Source organism: Schistocerca gregaria, unplaced genomic scaffold (genome assembly GCF_023897955.1).
Source record: "Schistocerca gregaria isolate iqSchGreg1 unplaced genomic scaffold, iqSchGreg1.2 ptg001085l, whole genome shotgun sequence".
Taxonomy (NCBI): Eukaryota; Metazoa; Arthropoda; class Insecta; order Orthoptera; family Acrididae; genus Schistocerca; species Schistocerca gregaria.
Window position 1 is genome coordinate 1 of NW_026062427.1, and position 20,276 is coordinate 20,276.

Consider the following 20,276-nt stretch of genomic DNA (forward strand, 5'->3'; position numbering starts at 1 on the left):
ACACACGCGAGACAGATGCGAGAGACGAGCAGATACTACTTGTGCAGCGACACTTGGCAATTTCGAGGATCGCACGGTGTTGAACACACACTATTGTGCTACGCAAAAACGACAGCCCTCTTGCGGTGGCCGGGAATCGAACCCGGCTCAACTGCTTGGGAAGCAACCATGCTGACCGTTACACCACCACCGCCGCATTCCGCTGCACGCATCCTGTGTCGCGATGCGTTGCCGCCCCTGCTGCCACCAGAGGCCGAAGCGACCCTGCTGCAGGCGCCCTGCCCGCCCGCACATCCGAACGCGGGTCCACGCCGCTTCCAGGGCGATGCACTGTAACTAGACGCAGGACTGACTTCCGCTGAGAAGTCCACCCTGTCGTGTTCGGCATGGTGGGAAAAGAATTCCTGTGTGCTTCCCTGTCGCAGTGGGCAGCGCGTGACGTCTTCTCAAGGGCGTACGTTCGACCCTCACCCCAGCCATCTCATTTTCTCTCCACGACGGTGAAACGCACAGCATAGCTTTTGCGAGGTAAAGCCGTGTTTACAGTTTATTACCACCCAGGCTCCTTTGCGTCAACGTGAGAGTGTTTGTTTCCAGTTATTACTAATTATAGTTTTGCTACTTACACTTGAGACTGAAAGCGATGTTTGTGTAGTATGACTTGGGCGCTTTGGGAGTGAGTAAGCGGGATCGTGGTGGCGGACAGAGTTCAGCGTTGTCGCCAGATTCGGCCGTAAAGTTCGTGGAGGAGAAATATTTCTGGACCCATTCACACGTAGCTGATACTTGAGGTATGTCCGGTATGGTCTAGTGGCTAGGATACCTGGCTTTCACACAGGAGGCCAGGGTTCGATTACTGGTAGCGGAACGTCAATTTTCCAGGCTGAGATGAGAAATCTTCTCAGGGCCGTTTTTCGTCTTCGTGGTGTTGCTGCTCTGGGTTCCAAGTATAAGGTGAGAGAAAGTCAAGGAAAAGAGATACATGCTCACGTGATTGGCGGGGCCGTTTTTAAGGAAGAGGAGATGATTTTGCGGTTTTGGACTGCTGATGCGACAGTGTTGCGTGGCTCGTTAGCCCTTTGGGGTATAGCGTCGTGCTGGTAACGAGAAGGTCATGGGTTCGATCCCTCCACAGGCCATCCCACTTTCTCCGCCAATAGGAAATGCAGTCTCCCGCGAGACTCTGCCACGTAGATTCCAAATGATCTGCACATCGAGCTACAAGTCTGAACGTTTCGCTCAGGGGTAGCCAACGGCCGGCTCCCTTTCGATTAATGAAGTTAAGCAGAGGTGGGCGTGGTTAGTGATTACATGGGTGATAGGCGGGATCTCTGCGTGCTATTGGACCTTTCCCCTTTCACCCCCACTCTCCCCCTTTTGTGTTACAGTGTTGATGTGCTATGATGCCTCCCACAGCAATTTAAATTACGTTAACGAACATAGGATCCAAAATTTAAAGAGGTTCTTTGCAAAAAGAGCGAACGTAAAGTGCAGGAACGACTTTGGCAGTAACAGAACCGTACGAACCCACAGATAATTTCCCAAATATCGTAGATAACACTGTAGGGGAGCAGTGAGAATTCCGAAATTTGTAAATGAAAATTTAGCTTTTCGAATTGGAAAGGAAAGGTAGTCTTGATTAGCGTGTTTCTCGCAGCCGATTGTCGTACTGCTTCTGTCATATTGGCCCTGCCGCCGAGCGGCAGCGAGCGGCAGTCGAGCAAAGTCGGGCCAAGTCGACACACGATGAAGGGGCCGCCCACTTAGCTGCAACGAGGCGAGAGACGAGCAGATACTACTTGTGCAGCGACACTTGGCAATTTCGAGGATCGCACGGTGTTGAACACACACTATTGTGCTACGCAAAAACGACAGCCCTCTTGCGGTGGCCGGGAATCGAACCCGGATCAACTGCTTGGGAAGCAACCATGCTGACCGTTACACCACCACCGCCGCATTCCGCTGCACGCATCCTGTGTCGCGATGCGTTGCCGCCCCTGCTGCCACCAGAGGCCGAAGCGACCCTGCTGCAGGCGCCCTGCCCGCCCGCACATCCGAACGCGGGTCCACGCCGCTTCCAGGGCGATGCACTGTAACTAGACGCAGGACTGACTTCCGCTGAGAAGTCCACCCTGTCGTGTTCGGCATGGTGGGAAAAGAATTCCTGTGTGCTTCCCTGTCGCAGTGGGCAGCGCGTGACGTCTTCTCAAGGGCGTACGTTCGACCCTCACCCCAGCCATCTCATTTTCTCTCCACGACGGTGAAACGCACAGCATAGCTTTTGCGAGGTAAAGCCGTGTTTACAGTTTATTACCACCCAGGCTCCTTTGCGTCAACGTGAGAGTGTTTGTTTCCAGTTATTACTAATTATAGTTTTGCTACTTACACTTGAGACTGAAAGCGATGTTTGTGTAGTATGACTTGGGCGCTTTGGGAGTGAGTAAGCGGGATCGTGGTGGCGGACAGAGTTCAGCGTTGTCGCCAGATTCGGCCGTAAAGTTCGTGGAGGAGAAATATTTCTGGACCCATTCACACGTAGCTGATACTTGAGGTATGTCCGGTATGGTCTAGTGGCTAGGATACCTGGCTTTCACACAGGAGGCCAGGGTTCGATTACTGGTAGCGGAACGTCAATTTTCCAGGCTGAGATGAGAAATCTTCTCAGGGCCGTTTTTCGTCTTCGTGGTGTTGCTGCTCTGGGTTCCAAGTATAAGGTGAGAGAAAGTCAAGGAAAAGAGATACATGCTCACGTGATTGGCGGGGCCGTTTTTAAGGAAGAGGAGATGATTTTGCGGTTTTGGACTGCTGATGCGACAGTGTTGCGTGGCTCGTTAGCCCTTTGGGGTATAGCGTCGTGCTGGTAACGAGAAGGTCATGGGTTCGATCCCTCCACAGGCCATCCCACTTTCTCCGCCAATAGGAAATGCAGTCTCCCGCGAGACTCTGCCACGTAGATTCCAAATGATCTGCACATCGAGCTACAAGTCTGAACGTTTCGCTCAGGGGTAGCCAACGGCCGGCTCCCTTTCGATTAATGAAGTTAAGCAGAGGTGGGCGTGGTTAGTGATTACATGGGTGATAGGCGGGATCTCTGCGTGCTATTGGACCTTTCCCCTTTCACCCCCACTCTCCCCCTTTTGTGTTACAGTGTTGATGTGCTATGATGCCTCCCACAGCAATTTAAATTACGTTAACGAACATAGGATCCAAAATTTAAAGAGGTTCTTTGCAAAAAGAGCGAACGTAAAGTGCAGGAACGACTTTGGCAGTAACAGAACCGTACGAACCCACAGATAATTTCCCAAATATCGTAGATAACACTGTAGGGGAGCAGTGAGAATTCCGAAATTTGTAAATGAAAATTTAGCTTTTCGAATTGGAAAGGAAAGGTAGTCTTGATTAGCGTGTTTCTCGCAGCCGATTGTCGTACTGCTTCTGTCATATTGGCCCTGCCGCCGAGCGGCAGCGAGCGGCAGTCGAGCAAAGTCGGGCCAAGTCGACACACGATGAAGGGGCCGCCCACTTAGCTGCAACGAGGCGAGAGACGAGCAGATACTACTTGTGCAGCGACACTTGGCAATTTCGAGGATCGCACGGTGTTGAACACACACTATTGTGCTACGCAAAAACGACAGCCCTCTTGCGGTGGCCGGGAATCGAACCCGGATCAACTGCTTGGGAAGCAACCATGCTGACCGTTACACCACCACCGCCGCATTCCGCTGCACGCATCCTGTGTCGCGATGCGTTGCCGCCCCTGCTGCCACCAGAGGCCGAAGCGACCCTGCTGCAGGCGCCCTGTCCGCCCGCACATCCGAACGCGGGTCCACGCCGCTTCCAGGGCGATGCACTGTAACTAGACGCAGGACTGACTTCCGCTGAGAAGTCCACCCTGTCGTGTTCGGCATGGTGGGAAAAGAATTCCTGTGTGCTTCCCTGTCGCAGTGGGCAGCGCGTGACGTCTTCTCAAGGGCGTACGTTCGACCCTCACCCCAGCCATCTCATTTTCTCTCCACGACGGTGAAACGCACAGCATAGCTTTTGCGAGGTAAAGCCGTGTTTACAGTTTATTACCACCCAGGCTCCTTTGCGTCAACGTGAGAGTGTTTGTTTCCAGTTATTACTAATTATAGTTTTGCTACTTACACTTGAGACTGAAAGCGATGTTTGTGTAGTATGACTTGGGCGCTTTGGGAGTGAGTAAGCGGGATCGTGGTGGCGGACAGAGTTCAGCGTTGTCGCCAGATTCGGCCGTAAAGTTCGTGGAGGAGAAATATTTCTGGACCCATTCACACGTAGCTGATACTTGAGGTATGTCCGGTATGGTCTAGTGGCTAGGATACCTGGCTTTCACACAGGAGGCCAGGGTTCGATTACTGGTAGCGGAACGTCAATTTTCCAGGCTGAGATGAGAAATCTTCTCAGGGCCGTTTTTCGTCTTCGTGGTGTTGCTGCTCTGGGTTCCAAGTATAAGGTGAGAGAAAGTCAAGGAAAAGAGATACATGCTCACGTGATTGGCGGGGCCGTTTTTAAGGAAGAGGAGATGATTTTGCGGTTTTGGACTGCTGATGCGACAGTGTTGCGTGGCTCGTTAGCCCTTTGGGGTATAGCGTCGTGCTGGTAACGAGAAGGTCATGGGTTCGATCCCTCCACAGGCCATCCCACTTTCTCCGCCAATAGGAAATGCAGTCTCCCGCGAGACTCTGCCACGTAGATTCCAAATGATCTGCACATCGAGCTACAAGTCTGAACGTTTCGCTCAGGGGTAGCCAACGGCCGGCTCCCTTTCGATTAATGAAGTTAAGCAGAGGTGGGCGTGGTTAGTGATTACATGGGTGATAGGCGGGATCTCTGCGTGCTATTGGACCTTTCCCCTTTCACCCCCACTCTCCCCCTTTTGTGTTACAGTGTTGATGTGCTATGATGCCTCCCACAGCAATTTAAATTACGTTAACGAACATAGGATCCAAAATTTAAAGAGGTTCTTTGCAAAAAGAGCGAACGTAAAGTGCAGGAACGACTTTGGCAGTAACAGAACCGTACGAACCCACAGATAATTTCCCAAATATCGTAGATAACACTGTAGGGGAGCAGTGAGAATTCCGAAATTTGTAAATGAAAATTTAGCTTTTCGAATTGGAAAGGAAAGGTAGTCTTGATTAGCGTGTTTCTCGCAGCCGATTGTCGTACTGCTTCTGTCATATTGGCCCTGCCGCCGAGCGGCAGCGAGCGGCAGTCGAGCAAAGTCGGGCCAAGTCGACACACGATGAAGGGGCCGCCCACTTAGCTGCAACGAGGCGAGAGACGAGCAGATACTACTTGTGCAGCGACACTTGGCAATTTCGAGGATCGCACGGTGTTGAACACACACTATTGTGCTACGCAAAAACGACAGCCCTCTTGCGGTGGCCGGGAATCGAACCCGGATCAACTGCTTGGGAAGCAACCATGCTGACCGTTACACCACCACCGCCGCATTCCGCTGCACGCATCCTGTGTCGCGATGCGTTGCCGCCCCTGCTGCCACCAGAGGCCGAAGCGACCCTGCTGCAGGCGCCCTGCCCGCCCGCACATCCGAACGCGGGTCCACGCCGCTTCCAGGGCGATGCACTGTAACTAGACGCAGGACTGACTTCCGCTGAGAAGTCCACCCTGTCGTGTTCGGCATGGTGGGAAAAGAATTCCTGTGTGCTTCCCTGTCGCAGTGGGCAGCGCGTGACGTCTTCTCAAGGGCGTACGTTCGACCCTCACCCCAGCCATCTCATTTTCTCTCCACGACGGTGAAACGCACAGCATAGCTTTTGCGAGGTAAAGCCGTGTTTACAGTTTATTACCACCCAGGCTCCTTTGCGTCAACGTGAGAGTGTTTGTTTCCAGTTATTACTAATTATAGTTTTGCTACTTACACTTGAGACTGAAAGCGATGTTTGTGTAGTATGACTTGGGCGCTTTGGGAGTGAGTAAGCGGGATCGTGGTGGCGGACAGAGTTCAGCGTTGTCGCCAGATTCGGCCGTAAAGTTCGTGGAGGAGAAATATTTCTGGACCCATTCACACGTAGCTGATACTTGAGGTATGTCCGGTATGGTCTAGTGGCTAGGATACCTGGCTTTCACACAGGAGGCCAGGGTTCGATTACTGGTAGCGGAACGTCAATTTTCCAGGCTGAGATGAGAAATCTTCTCAGGGCCGTTTTTCGTCTTCGTGGTGTTGCTGCTCTGGGTTCCAAGTATAAGGTGAGAGAAAGTCAAGGAAAAGAGATACATGCTCACGTGATTGGCGGGGCCGTTTTTAAGGAAGAGGAGATGATTTTGCGGTTTTGGACTGCTGATGCGACAGTGTTGCGTGGCTCGTTAGCCCTTTGGGGTATAGCGTCGTGCTGGTAACGAGAAGGTCATGGGTTCGATCCCTCCACAGGCCATCCCACTTTCTCCGCCAATAGGAAATGCAGTCTCCCGCGAGACTCTGCCACGTAGATTCCAAATGATCTGCACATCGAGCTACAAGTCTGAACGTTTCGCTCAGGGGTAGCCAACGGCCGGCTCCCTTTCGATTAATGAAGTTAAGCAGAGGTGGGCGTGGTTAGTGATTACATGGGTGATAGGCGGGATCTCTGCGTGCTATTGGACCTTTCCCCTTTCACCCCCACTCTCCCCCTTTTGTGTTACAGTGTTGATGTGCTATGATGCCTCCCACAGCAATTTAAATTACGTTAACGAACATAGGATCCAAAATTTAAAGAGGTTCTTTGCAAAAAGAGCGAACGTAAAGTGCAGGAACGACTTTGGCAGTAACAGAACCGTACGAACCCACAGATAATTTCCCAAATATCGTAGATAACACTGTAGGGGAGCAGTGAGAATTCCGAAATTTGTAAATGAAAATTTAGCTTTTCGAATTGGAAAGGAAAGGTAGTCTTGATTAGCGTGTTTCTCGCAGCCGATTGTCGTACTGCTTCTGTCATATTGGCCCTGCCGCCGAGCGGCAGCGAGCGGCAGTCGAGCAAAGTCGGGCCAAGTCGACACACGATGAAGGGGCCGCCCACTTAGCTGCAACGAGGCGAGAGACGAGCAGATACTACTTGTGCAGCGACACTTGGCAATTTCGAGGATCGCACGGTGTTGAACACACACTATTGTGCTACGCAAAAACGACAGCCCTCTTGCGGTGGCCGGGAATCGAACCCGGATCAACTGCTTGGGAAGCAACCATGCTGACCGTTACACCACCACCGCCGCATTCCGCTGCACGCATCCTGTGTCGCGATGCGTTGCCGCCCCTGCTGCCACCAGAGGCCGAAGCGACCCTGCTGCAGGCGCCCTGCCCGCCCGCACATCCGAACGCGGGTCCACGCCGCTTCCAGGGCGATGCACTGTAACTAGACGCAGGACTGACTTCCGCTGAGAAGTCCACCCTGTCGTGTTCGGCATGGTGGGAAAAGAATTCCTGTGTGCTTCCCTGTCGCAGTGGGCAGCGCGTGACGTCTTCTCAAGGGCGTACGTTCGACCCTCACCCCAGCCATCTCATTTTCTCTCCACGACGGTGAAACGCACAGCATAGCTTTTGCGAGGTAAAGCCGTGTTTACAGTTTATTACCACCCAGGCTCCTTTGCGTCAACGTGAGAGTGTTTGTTTCCAGTTATTACTAATTATAGTTTTGCTACTTACACTTGAGACTGAAAGCGATGTTTGTGTAGTATGACTTGGGCGCTTTGGGAGTGAGTAAGCGGGATCGTGGTGGCGGACAGAGTTCAGCGTTGTCGCCAGATTCGGCCGTAAAGTTCGTGGAGGAGAAATATTTCTGGACCCATTCACACGTAGCTGATACTTGAGGTATGTCCGGTATGGTCTAGTGGCTAGGATACCTGGCTTTCACACAGGAGGCCAGGGTTCGATTACTGGTAGCGGAACGTCAATTTTCCAGGCTGAGATGAGAAATCTTCTCAGGGCCGTTTTTCGTCTTCGTGGTGTTGCTGCTCTGGGTTCCAAGTATAAGGTGAGAGAAAGTCAAGGAAAAGAGATACATGCTCACGTGATTGGCGGGGCCGTTTTTAAGGAAGAGGAGATGATTTTGCGGTTTTGGACTGCTGATGCGACAGTGTTGCGTGGCTCGTTAGCCCTTTGGGGTATAGCGTCGTGCTGGTAACGAGAAGGTCATGGGTTCGATCCCTCCACAGGCCATCCCACTTTCTCCGCCAATAGGAAATGCAGTCTCCCGCGAGACTCTGCCACGTAGATTCCAAATGATCTGCACATCGAGCTACAAGTCTGAACGTTTCGCTCAGGGGTAGCCAACGGCCGGCTCCCTTTCGATTAATGAAGTTAAGCAGAGGTGGGCGTGGTTAGTGATTACATGGGTGATAGGCGGGATCTCTGCGTGCTATTGGACCTTTCCCCTTTCACCCCCACTCTCCCCCTTTTGTGTTACAGTGTTGATGTGCTATGATGCCTCCCACAGCAATTTAAATTACGTTAACGAACATAGGATCCAAAATTTAAAGAGGTTCTTTGCAAAAAGAGCGAACGTAAAGTGCAGGAACGACTTTGGCAGTAACAGAACCGTACGAACCCACAGATAATTTCCCAAATATCGTAGATAACACTGTAGGGGAGCAGTGAGAATTCCGAAATTTGTAAATGAAAATTTAGCTTTTCGAATTGGAAAGGAAAGGTAGTCTTGATTAGCGTGTTTCTCGCAGCCGATTGTCGTACTGCTTCTGTCATATTGGCCCTGCCGCCGAGCGGCAGCGAGCGGCAGTCGAGCAAAGTCGGGCCAAGTCGACACACGATGAAGGGGCCGCCCACTTAGCTGCAACGAGGCGAGAGACGAGCAGATACTACTTGTGCAGCGACACTTGGCAATTTCGAGGATCGCATGGTGTTGAACACACACTATTGCGCTACGCAAAAACGACAGCCCTCTTGCGGTGGCCGGGAATCGAACCCGGATCAACTGCTTGGGAAGCAACCATGCTGACCGTTACACCACCACCGCCGCATTCAGCTGCACGCATCCTGTGTCGCGATGCGTTGCCGCCCCTGCTGCCACCAGAGGCCGAAGCGACCCTGCTGCAGGCGCCCTGCCCGCCCGCACATCCGAACGCGGGTCCACGCCGCTTCCAGGGCGATGCACTGTAACTAGACGCAGGACTGACTTCCGCTGAGAAGTCCACCCTGTCGTGTTCGGCATGGTGGGAAAAGAATTCCTGTGTGCTTCCCTGTCGCAGTGGGCAGCGCGTGACGTCTTCTCAAGGGCGTACGTTCGACCCTCACCCCAGCCATCTCATTTTCTCTCCACGACGGTGAAACGCACAGCATAGCTTTTGCGAGGTAAAGCCGTGTTTACAGTTTATTACCACCCAGGCTCCTTTGCGTCAACGTGAGAGTGTTTGTTTCCAGTTATTACTAATTATAGTTTTGCTACTTACACTTGAGACTGAAAGCGATGTTTGTGTAGTATGACTTGGGCGCTTTGGGAGTGAGTAAGCGGGATCGTGGTGGCGGACAGAGTTCAGCGTTGTCGCCAGATTCGGCCGTAAAGTTCGTGGAGGAGAAATATTTCTGGACCCATTCACACGTAGCTGATACTTGAGGTATGTCCGGTATGGTCTAGTGGCTAGGATACCTGGCTTTCACACAGGAGGCCAGGGTTCGATTACTGGTAGCGGAACGTCAATTTTCCAGGCTGAGATGAGAAATCTTCTCAGGGCCGTTTTTCGTCTTCGTGGTGTTGCTGCTCTGGGTTCCAAGTATAAGGTGAGAGAAAGTCAAGGAAAAGAGATACATGCTCACGTGATTGGCGGGGCCGTTTTTAAGGAAGAGGAGATGATTTTGCGGTTTTGGACTGCTGATGCGACAGTGTTGCGTGGCTCGTTAGCCCTTTGGGGTATAGCGTCGTGCTGGTAACGAGAAGGTCATGGGTTCGATCCCTCCACAGGCCATCCCACTTTCTCCGCCAATAGGAAATGCAGTCTCCCGCGAGACTCTGCCACGTAGATTCCAAATGATCTGCACATCGAGCTACAAGTCTGAACGTTTCGCTCAGGGGTAGCCAACGGCCGGCTCCCTTTCGATTAATGAAGTTAAGCAGAGGTGGGCGTGGTTAGTGATTACATGGGTGATAGGCGGGATCTCTGCGTGCTATTGGACCTTTCCCCTTTCACCCCCACTCTCCCCCTTTTGTGTTACAGTGTTGATGTGCTATGATGCCTCCCACAGCAATTTAAATTACGTTAACGAACATAGGATCCAAAATTTAAAGAGGTTCTTTGCAAAAAGAGCGAACGTAAAGTGCAGGAACGACTTTGGCAGTAACAGAACCGTACGAACCCACAGATAATTTCCCAAATATCGTAGATAACACTGTAGGGGAGCAGTGAGAATTCCGAAATTTGTAAATGAAAATTTAGCTTTTCGAATTGGAAAGGAAAGGTAGTCTTGATTAGCGTGTTTCTCGCAGCCGATTGTCGTACTGCTTCTGTCATATTGGCCCTGCCGCCGAGCGGCAGCGAGCGGCAGTCGAGCAAAGTCGGGCCAAGTCGACACACGATGAAGGGGCCGCCCACTTAGCTGCAACGAGGCGAGAGACGAGCAGATACTACTTGTGCAGCGACACTTGGCAATTTCGAGGATCGCATGGTGTTGAACACACACTATTGCGCTACGCAAAAACGACAGCCCTCTTGCGGTGGCCGGGAATCGAACCCGGATCAACTGCTTGGGAAGCAACCATGCTGACCGTTACACCACCACCGCCGCATTCAGCTGCACGCATCCTGTGTCGCGATGCGTTGCCGCCCCTGCTGCCACCAGAGGCCGAAGCGACCCTGCTGCAGGCGCCCTGCCCGCCCGCACATCCGAACGCGGGTCCACGCCGCTTCCAGGGCGATGCACTGTAACTAGACGCAGGACTGACTTCCGCTGAGAAGTCCACCCTGTCGTGTTCGGCATGGTGGGAAAAGAATTCCTGTGTGCTTCCCTGTCGCAGTGGGCAGCGCGTGACGTCTTCTCAAGGGCGTACGTTCGACCCTCACCCCAGCCATCTCATTTTCTCTCCACGACGGTGAAACGCACAGCATAGCTTTTGCGAGGTAAAGCCGTGTTTACAGTTTATTACCACCCAGGCTCCTTTGCGTCAACGTGAGAGTGTTTGTTTCCAGTTATTACTAATTATAGTTTTGCTACTTACACTTGAGACTGAAAGCGATGTTTGTGTAGTATGACTTGGGCGCTTTGGGAGTGAGTAAGCGGGATCGTGGTGGCGGACAGAGTTCAGCGTTGTCGCCAGATTCGGCCGTAAAGTTCGTGGAGGAGAAATATTTCTGGACCCATTCACACGTAGCTGATACTTGAGGTATGTCCGGTATGGTCTAGTGGCTAGGATACCTGGCTTTCACACAGGAGGCCAGGGTTCGATTACTGGTAGCGGAACGTCAATTTTCCAGGCTGAGATGAGAAATCTTCTCAGGGCCGTTTTTCGTCTTCGTGGTGTTGCTGCTCTGGGTTCCAAGTATAAGGTGAGAGAAAGTCAAGGAAAAGAGATACATGCTCACGTGATTGGCGGGGCCGTTTTTAAGGAAGAGGAGATGATTTTGCGGTTTTGGACTGCTGATGCGACAGTGTTGCGTGGCTCGTTAGCCCTTTGGGGTATAGCGTCGTGCTGGTAACGAGAAGGTCATGGGTTCGATCCCTCCACAGGCCATCCCACTTTCTCCGCCAATAGGAAATGCAGTCTCCCGCGAGACTCTGCCACGTAGATTCCAAATGATCTGCACATCGAGCTACAAGTCTGAACGTTTCGCTCAGGGGTAGCCAACGGCCGGCTCCCTTTCGATTAATGAAGTTAAGCAGAGGTGGGCGTGGTTAGTGATTACATGGGTGATAGGCGGGATCTCTGCGTGCTATTGGACCTTTCCCCTTTCACCCCCACTCTCCCCCTTTTGTGTTACAGTGTTGATGTGCTATGATGCCTCCCACAGCAATTTAAATTACGTTAACGAACATAGGATCCAAAATTTAAAGAGGTTCTTTGCAAAAAGAGCGAACGTAAAGTGCAGGAACGACTTTGGCAGTAACAGAACCGTACGAACCCACAGATAATTTCCCAAATATCGTAGATAACACTGTAGGGGAGCAGTGAGAATTCCGAAATTTGTAAATGAAAATTTAGCTTTTCGAATTGGAAAGGAAAGGTAGTCTTGATTAGCGTGTTTCTCGCAGCCGATTGTCGTACTGCTTCTGTCATATTGGCCCTGCCGCCGAGCGGCAGCGAGCGGCAGTCGAGCAAAGTCGGGCCAAGTCGACACACGATGAAGGGGCCGCCCACTTAGCTGCAACGAGGCGAGAGACGAGCAGATACTACTTGTGCAGCGACACTTGGCAATTTCGAGGATCGCATGGTGTTGAACACACACTATTGCGCTACGCAAAAACGACAGCCCTCTTGCGGTGGCCGGGAATCGAACCCGGATCAACTGCTTGGGAAGCAACCATGCTGACCGTTACACCACCACCGCCGCATTCAGCTGCACGCATCCTGTGTCGCGATGCGTTGCCGCCCCTGCTGCCACCAGAGGCCGAAGCGACCCTGCTGCAGGCGCCCTGCCCGCCCGCACATCCGAACGCGGGTCCACGCCGCTTCCAGGGCGATGCACTGTAACTAGACGCAGGACTGACTTCCGCTGAGAAGTCCACCCTGTCGTGTTCGGCATGGTGGGAAAAGAATTCCTGTGTGCTTCCCTGTCGCAGTGGGCAGCGCGTGACGTCTTCTCAAGGGCGTACGTTCGACCCTCACCCCAGCCATCTCATTTTCTCTCCACGACGGTGAAACGCACAGCATAGCTTTTGCGAGGTAAAGCCGTGTTTACAGTTTATTACCACCCAGGCTCCTTTGCGTCAACGTGAGAGTGTTTGTTTCCAGTTATTACTAATTATAGTTTTGCTACTTACACTTGAGACTGAAAGCGATGTTTGTGTAGTATGACTTGGGCGCTTTGGGAGTGAGTAAGCGGGATCGTGGTGGCGGACAGAGTTCAGCGTTGTCGCCAGATTCGGCCGTAAAGTTCGTGGAGGAGAAATATTTCTGGACCCATTCACACGTAGCTGATACTTGAGGTATGTCCGGTATGGTCTAGTGGCTAGGATACCTGGCTTTCACACAGGAGGCCAGGGTTCGATTACTGGTAGCGGAACGTCAATTTTCCAGGCTGAGATGAGAAATCTTCTCAGGGCCGTTTTTCGTCTTCGTGGTGTTGCTGCTCTGGGTTCCAAGTATAAGGTGAGAGAAAGTCAAGGAAAAGAGATACATGCTCACGTGATTGGCGGGGCCGTTTTTAAGGAAGAGGAGATGATTTTGCGGTTTTGGACTGCTGATGCGACAGTGTTGCGTGGCTCGTTAGCCCTTTGGGGTATAGCGTCGTGCTGGTAACGAGAAGGTCATGGGTTCGATCCCTCCACAGGCCATCCCACTTTCTCCGCCAATAGGAAATGCAGTCTCCCGCGAGACTCTGCCACGTAGATTCCAAATGATCTGCACATCGAGCTACAAGTCTGAACGTTTCGCTCAGGGGTAGCCAACGGCCGGCTCCCTTTCGATTAATGAAGTTAAGCAGAGGTGGGCGTGGTTAGTGATTACATGGGTGATAGGCGGGATCTCTGCGTGCTATTGGACCTTTCCCCTTTCACCCCCACTCTCCCCCTTTTGTGTTACAGTGTTGATGTGCTATGATGCCTCCCACAGCAATTTAAATTACGTTAACGAACATAGGATCCAAAATTTAAAGAGGTTCTTTGCAAAAAGAGCGAACGTAAAGTGCAGGAACGACTTTGGCAGTAACAGAACCGTACGAACCCACAGATAATTTCCCAAATATCGTAGATAACACTGTAGGGGAGCAGTGAGAATTCCGAAATTTGTAAATGAAAATTTAGCTTTTCGAATTGGAAAGGAAAGGTAGTCTTGATTAGCGTGTTTCTCGCAGCCGATTGTCGTACTGCTTCTGTCATATTGGCCCTGCCGCCGAGCGGCAGCGAGCGGCAGTCGAGCAAAGTCGGGCCAAGTCGACACACGATGAAGGGGCCGCCCACTTAGCTGCAACGAGGCGAGAGACGAGCAGATACTACTTGTGCAGCGACACTTGGCAATTTCGAGGATCGCATGGTGTTGAACACACACTATTGCGCTACGCAAAAACGACAGCCCTCTTGCGGTGGCCGGGAATCGAACCCGGATCAACTGCTTGGGAAGCAACCATGCTGACCGTTACACCACCACCGCCGCATTCAGCTGCACGCATCCTGTGTCGCGATGCGTTGCCGCCCCTGCTGCCACCAGAGGCCGAAGCGACCCTGCTGCAGGCGCCCTGCCCGCCCGCACATCCGAACGCGGGTCCACGCCGCTTCCAGGGCGATGCACTGTAACTAGACGCAGGACTGACTTCCGCTGAGAAGTCCACCCTGTCGTGTTCGGCATGGTGGGAAAAGAATTCCTGTGTGCTTCCCTGTCGCAGTGGGCAGCGCGTGACGTCTTCTCAAGGGCGTACGTTCGACCCTCACCCCAGCCATCTCATTTTCTCTCCACGACGGTGAAACGCACAGCATAGCTTTTGCGAGGTAAAGCCGTGTTTACAGTTTATTACCACCCAGGCTCCTTTGCGTCAACGTGAGAGTGTTTGTTTCCAGTTATTACTAATTATAGTTTTGCTACTTACACTTGAGACTGAAAGCGATGTTTGTGTAGTATGACTTGGGCGCTTTGGGAGTGAGTAAGCGGGATCGTGGTGGCGGACAGAGTTCAGCGTTGTCGCCAGATTCGGCCGTAAAGTTCGTGGAGGAGAAATATTTCTGGACCCATTCACACGTAGCTGATACTTGAGGTATGTCCGGTATGGTCTAGTGGCTAGGATACCTGGCTTTCACACAGGAGGCCAGGGTTCGATTACTGGTAGCGGAACGTCAATTTTCCAGGCTGAGATGAGAAATCTTCTCAGGGCCGTTTTTCGTCTTCGTGGTGTTGCTGCTCTGGGTTCCAAGTATAAGGTGAGAGAAAGTCAAGGAAAAGAGATACATGCTCACGTGATTGGCGGGGCCGTTTTTAAGGAAGAGGAGATGATTTTGCGGTTTTGGACTGCTGATGCGACAGTGTTGCGTGGCTCGTTAGCCCTTTGGGGTATAGCGTCGTGCTGGTAACGAGAAGGTCATGGGTTCGATCCCTCCACAGGCCATCCCACTTTCTCCGCCAATAGGAAATGCAGTCTCCCGCGAGACTCTGCCACGTAGATTCCAAATGATCTGCACATCGAGCTACAAGTCTGAACGTTTCGCTCAGGGGTAGCCAACGGCCGGCTCCCTTTCGATTAATGAAGTTAAGCAGAGGTGGGCGTGGTTAGTGATTACATGGGTGATAGGCGGGATCTCTGCGTGCTATTGGACCTTTCCCCTTTCACCCCCACTCTCCCCCTTTTGTGTTACAGTGTTGATGTGCTATGATGCCTCCCACAGCAATTTAAATTACGTTAACGAACATAGGATCCAAAATTTAAAGAGGTTCTTTGCAAAAAGAGCGAACGTAAAGTGCAGGAACGACTTTGGCAGTAACAGAACCGTACGAAACCACAGATAATTTCCCAAATATCGTAGATAACACTGTAGGGGAGCAGTGAGAATTCCGAAATTTGTAAATGAAAATTTAGCTTTTCGAATTGGAAAGGAAAGGTAGTCTTGATTAGCGTGTTTCTCGCAGCCGATTGTCGTACTGCTTCTGTCATATTGGCCCTGCCGCCGAGCGGCAGCGAGCGGCAGTCGAGCAAAGTCGGGCCAAGTCGACACACGATGAAGGGGCCGCCCACTTAGCTGCAACGAGGCGAGAGACGAGCAGATACTACTTGTGCAGCGACACTTGGCAATTTCGAGGATCGCATGGTGTTGAACACACACTATTGCGCTACGCAAAAACGACAGCCCTCTTGCGGTGGCCGGGAATCGAACCCGGATCAACTGCTTGGGAAGCAACCATGCTGACCGTTACACCACCACCGCCGCATTCCGCTGCACGCATCCTGTGTCGCGATGCGTTGCCGCCCCTGCTGCCACCAGAGGCCGAAGCGACCCTGCTGCAGGCGCCCTGCCCGCCCGCACATCCGAACGCGGGTCCACGCCGCTTCCAGGGCGATGCACTGTAACTAGACGCAGGACTGACTTCCGCTGAGAAGTCCACCCTGTCGTGTTCGGCATGGTGGGAAAAGAATTCCTGTGTGCTTCCCTGTCGCAGTGGGCAGCGCGTGACGTCTTCTCAAGGGCGTACGTTCGACCCTCACCCCAGCCATCTCATTTTCTCTCCACGACGGTGAAACGCACAGCATAGCTTTTGCGAGGTAAAGCCGTGTTTACAGTTTATTACCACCCAGGCTCCTTTGCGTCAACGTGAGAGTGTTTGTTTCCAGTTATTACTAATTATAGTTTTGCTACTTACACTTGAGACTGAAAGCGATGTTTGTGTAGTATGACTTGGGCGCTTTGGGAGTGAGTAAGCGGGATCGTGGTGGCGGACAGAGTTCAGCGTTGTCGCCAGATTCGGCCGTAAAGTTCGTGGAGGAGAAATATTTCTGGACCCATTCACACGTAGCTGATACTTGAGGTATGTCCGGTATGGTCTAGTGGCTAGGATACCTGGCTTTCACACAGGAGGCCAGGGTTCGATTACTGGTAGCGGAACGTCAATTTTCCAGGCTGAGATGAGAAATCTTCTCAGGGCCGTTTTTCGTCTTCGTGGTGTTGCTGCTCTGGGTTCCAAGTATAAGGTGAGAGAAAGTCAAGGAAAAGAGATACATGCTCACGTGATTGGCGGGGCCGTTTTTAAGGAAGAGGAGATGATTTTGCGGTTTTGGACTGCTGATGCGACAGTGTTGCGTGGCTCGTTAGCCCTTTGGGGTATAGCGTCGTGCTGGTAACGAGAAGGTCATGGGTTCGATCCCTCCACAGGCCATCCCACTTTCTCCGCCAATAGGAAATGCAGTCTCCCGCGAGACTCTGCCACGTAGATTCCAAATGATCTGCACATCGAGCTACAAGTCTGAACGTTTCGCTCAGGGGTAGCCAACGGCCGGCTCCCTTTCGATTAATGAAGTTAAGCAGAGGTGGGCGTGGTTAGTGATTACATGGGTGATAGGCGGGATCTCTGCGTGCTATTGGACCTTTCCCCTTTCACCCCCACTCTCCCCCTTTTGTGTTACAGTGTTGATGTGCTATGATGCCTCCCACAGCAATTTAAATTACGTTAACGAACATAGGATCCAAAATTTAAAGAGGTTCTTTGCAAAAAGAGCGAACGTAAAGTGCAGGAACGACTTTGGCAGTAACAGAACCGTACGAACCCACAGATAATTTCCCAAATATCGTAGATAACACTGTAGGGGAGCAGTGAGAATTCCGAAATTTGTAAATGAAAATTTAGCTTTTCGAATTGGAAAGGAAAGGTAGTCTTGATTAGCGTGTTTCTCGCAGCCGATTGTCGTACTGCTTCTGTCATATTGGCCCTGCCGCCGAGCGGCAGCGAGCGGCAGTCGAGCAAAGTCGGGCCAAGTCGACACACGATGAAGGGGCCGCCCACTTAGCTGCAACGAGGCGAGAGACGAGCAGATACTACTTGTGCAGCGACACTTGGCAATTTCGAGGATCGCATGGTGTTGAACACACACTATTGCGCTACGCAAAAACGACAGCCCTCTTGCGGTGGCCGGGAATCGAACCCGGATCAACTGCTTGGGAAGCAACCATGCTGACCGTTACACCACCACCGCCGCATTCCGCTGCACGCATCCTGTGTCGCGATGCGTTGCCGCCCCTGCTGCCACCAGAGGCCGAAGCGACCCTGCTGCAGGCGCCCTGCCCGCCCGCACATCCGAACGCGGGTCCACGCCGCTTCCAGGGCGATGCACTGTAACTAGACGCAGGACTGACTTCCGCTGAGAAGTCCACCCTGTCGTGTTCGGCATGGTGGGAAAAGAATTCCTGTGTGCTTCCCTGTCGCAGTGGGCAGCGCGTGACGTCTTCTCAAGGGCGTACGTTCGACCCTCACCCCAGCCATCTCATTTACTCTCCACGACGGTGAAACGCACAGCATAGCTTTTGCGAGGTAAAGCCGTGTTTACAGTTTATTACCACCCAGGCTCCTTTGCGTCAACGTGAGAGTGTTTGTTTGCAGTTATTACTAATTATAGTTTTGCTACTTACACTTGAGACTGAAAGCGATGTTTGTGTAGTATGACTTGGGCGCTTTGGGAGTGAGTAAGCGGGATCGTGGTGGCGGACAGAGTTCAGCGTTGTCGCCAGATTCGGCCGTAAAGTTCGTGGAGGAGAAATATTTCTGGACCCATTCACACGTAGCTGATACTTGAGGTATGTCCGGTATGGTCTAGTGGCTAGGATACCTGGCTTTCACACAGGAGGCCAGGGTTCGATTACTGGTAGCGGAACGTCAATTTTCCAGGCTGAGATGAGAAATCTTCTCAGGGCCGTTTTTCGTCTTCGTGGTGTTGCTGCTCTGGGTTCCAAGTATAAGGTGAGAGAAAGTCAAGGAAAAGAGATACATGCTCACGTGATTGGCGGGGCCGTTTTTAAGGAAGAGGAGATGATTTTGCGGTTTTGGACTGCTGATGCGACAGTGTTGCGTGGCTCGTTAGCCCTTTGGGGTATAGCGTCGTGCTGGTAACGAGAAGGTCATGGGTTCGATCCCTCCACAGGCCATCCCACTTTCTCCGCCAATAGGAAATGCAGTCTCCCGCGAGACTCTGCCACGTAGATTCCAAATGATCTGCACATCGAGCTACAAGTCTGAACGTTTCGCTCAGGGGTAGCCAACGGCCGGCTCCCTTTCGATTAATGAAGTTAAGCAGAGGTGGGCGTGGTTAGTGATTACATGGGTGATAGGCGGGATCTCTGCGTGCTATTGGACCTTTCCCCTTTCACCCCCACTCTCCCCCTTTTGTGTTACAGTGTTGATGTGCTATGATGCCTCCCACAGCAATTTAAATTACGTTAACGAACATAGGATCCAAAATTTAAAGAGGTTCTTTGCAAAAAGAGCGAACGTAAAGTGCAGGAACGACTTTGGCAGTAACAGAACCGTACGAACCCACAGATAATTTCCCAAATATCGTAGATAACACTGTAGGGGAGCAGTGAGAATTCCGAAATTTGTAAATGAAAATTTAGCTTTTCGAATTGGAAAGGAAAGGTAGTCTTGATTAGCGTGTTTCTCGCAGCCGATTGTCGTACTGCTTCTGTCATATTGGCCCTGCCGCCGAGCGGCAGCGAGCGGCAGTCGAGCAAAGTCGGGCCAAGTCGACACACGATGAAGGGGCCGCCCACTTAGCTGCAACGAGGCGAGAGACGAGCAGATACTACTTGTGCAGCGACACTTGGCAATTTCGAGGATCGCATGGTGTTGAACACACACTATTGCGCTACGCAAAAACGACAGCCCTCTTGCGGTGGCCGGGAATCGAACCCGGATCAACTGCTTGGGAAGCAACCATGCTGACCGTTACACCACCACCGCCGCATTCCGCTGCACGCATCCTGTGTCGCGATGCGTTGCCGCCCCTGCTGCCACCAGAGGCCGAAGCGACCCTGCTGCAGGCGCCCTGCCCGCCCGCACATCCGAACGCGGGTCCACGCCGCTTCCAGGGCGATGCACTGTAACTAGACGCAGGACTGACTTCCGCTGAGAAGTCCACCCTGTCGTGTTCGGCATGGTGGGAAAAGAATTCCTGTGTGCTTCCCTGTCGCAGTGGGCAGCGCGTGACGTCTTCTCAAGGGCGTACGTTCGACCCTCACCCCAGCCATCTCATTTACTCTCCACGACGGTGAAACGCACAGCATAGCTTTTGCGAGGTAAAGCCGTGTTTACAGTTTATTACCACCCAGGCTCCTTTGCGTCAACGTGAGAGTGTTTGTTTCCAGTTATTACTAATTATAGTTTTGCTACTTACACTTGAGACTGAAAGCGATGTTTGTGTAGTATGACTTGGGCGCTTTGGGAGTGAGTAAGCGGGATCGTGGTGGCGGACAGAGTTCAGCGTTGTCGCCAGATTCGGCCGTAAAGTTCGTGGAGGAGAAATATTTCTGGACCCATTCACACGTAGCTGATACTTGAGGTATGTCCGGTATGGTCTAGTGGCTAGGATACCTGGCTTTCACACAGGAGGCCAGGGTTCGATTACTGGTAGCGGAACGTCAATTTTCCAGGCTGAGATGAGAAATCTTCTCAGGGCCGTTTTTC

At 52.1% G+C, this 20,276-nt stretch overlaps 12 non-coding genes across 12 annotated transcripts; all 12 read right to left on the reverse strand.

The window, feature by feature from the left end:
- Positions 1 to 121: 121 nt before the first annotated feature.
- Positions 122 to 193, reverse strand: Trnag-ccc (transfer RNA glycine (anticodon CCC)). The gene has a single exon. It is a non-coding gene; the product is annotated as a tRNA-Gly (tRNA).
- Positions 194 to 1,881: 1,688 nt separating this feature from the next.
- On the reverse strand, positions 1,882 to 1,953 carry Trnag-ccc (transfer RNA glycine (anticodon CCC)). Its single transcript has one exon. It is a non-coding gene; the product is annotated as a tRNA-Gly (tRNA).
- A 1,688-nt stretch (positions 1,954 to 3,641) lies between these two features.
- Positions 3,642 to 3,713, reverse strand: Trnag-ccc (transfer RNA glycine (anticodon CCC)). The gene has a single exon. It is a non-coding gene; the product is annotated as a tRNA-Gly (tRNA).
- Positions 3,714 to 5,401: 1,688 nt separating this feature from the next.
- Positions 5,402 to 5,473, reverse strand: Trnag-ccc (transfer RNA glycine (anticodon CCC)). The gene has a single exon. It is a non-coding gene; the product is annotated as a tRNA-Gly (tRNA).
- Positions 5,474 to 7,161: 1,688 nt separating this feature from the next.
- On the reverse strand, positions 7,162 to 7,233 carry Trnag-ccc (transfer RNA glycine (anticodon CCC)). The gene has a single exon. It is a non-coding gene; the product is annotated as a tRNA-Gly (tRNA).
- Positions 7,234 to 8,921: 1,688 nt separating this feature from the next.
- Trnag-ccc (transfer RNA glycine (anticodon CCC)) lies at positions 8,922 to 8,993 on the reverse strand. Its single transcript has one exon. It is a non-coding gene; the product is annotated as a tRNA-Gly (tRNA).
- A 1,688-nt stretch (positions 8,994 to 10,681) lies between these two features.
- Positions 10,682 to 10,753, reverse strand: Trnag-ccc (transfer RNA glycine (anticodon CCC)). Its single transcript has one exon. It is a non-coding gene; the product is annotated as a tRNA-Gly (tRNA).
- A 1,688-nt stretch (positions 10,754 to 12,441) lies between these two features.
- Trnag-ccc (transfer RNA glycine (anticodon CCC)) lies at positions 12,442 to 12,513 on the reverse strand. Its single transcript has one exon. It is a non-coding gene; the product is annotated as a tRNA-Gly (tRNA).
- Positions 12,514 to 14,201: 1,688 nt separating this feature from the next.
- Trnag-ccc (transfer RNA glycine (anticodon CCC)) lies at positions 14,202 to 14,273 on the reverse strand. The gene has a single exon. It is a non-coding gene; the product is annotated as a tRNA-Gly (tRNA).
- Positions 14,274 to 15,961: 1,688 nt separating this feature from the next.
- On the reverse strand, positions 15,962 to 16,033 carry Trnag-ccc (transfer RNA glycine (anticodon CCC)). The gene has a single exon. It is a non-coding gene; the product is annotated as a tRNA-Gly (tRNA).
- Positions 16,034 to 17,721: 1,688 nt separating this feature from the next.
- On the reverse strand, positions 17,722 to 17,793 carry Trnag-ccc (transfer RNA glycine (anticodon CCC)). The gene has a single exon. It is a non-coding gene; the product is annotated as a tRNA-Gly (tRNA).
- A 1,688-nt stretch (positions 17,794 to 19,481) lies between these two features.
- Positions 19,482 to 19,553, reverse strand: Trnag-ccc (transfer RNA glycine (anticodon CCC)). The gene has a single exon. It is a non-coding gene; the product is annotated as a tRNA-Gly (tRNA).
- Between the last annotated feature and the right edge of the window lie 723 nt (positions 19,554 to 20,276).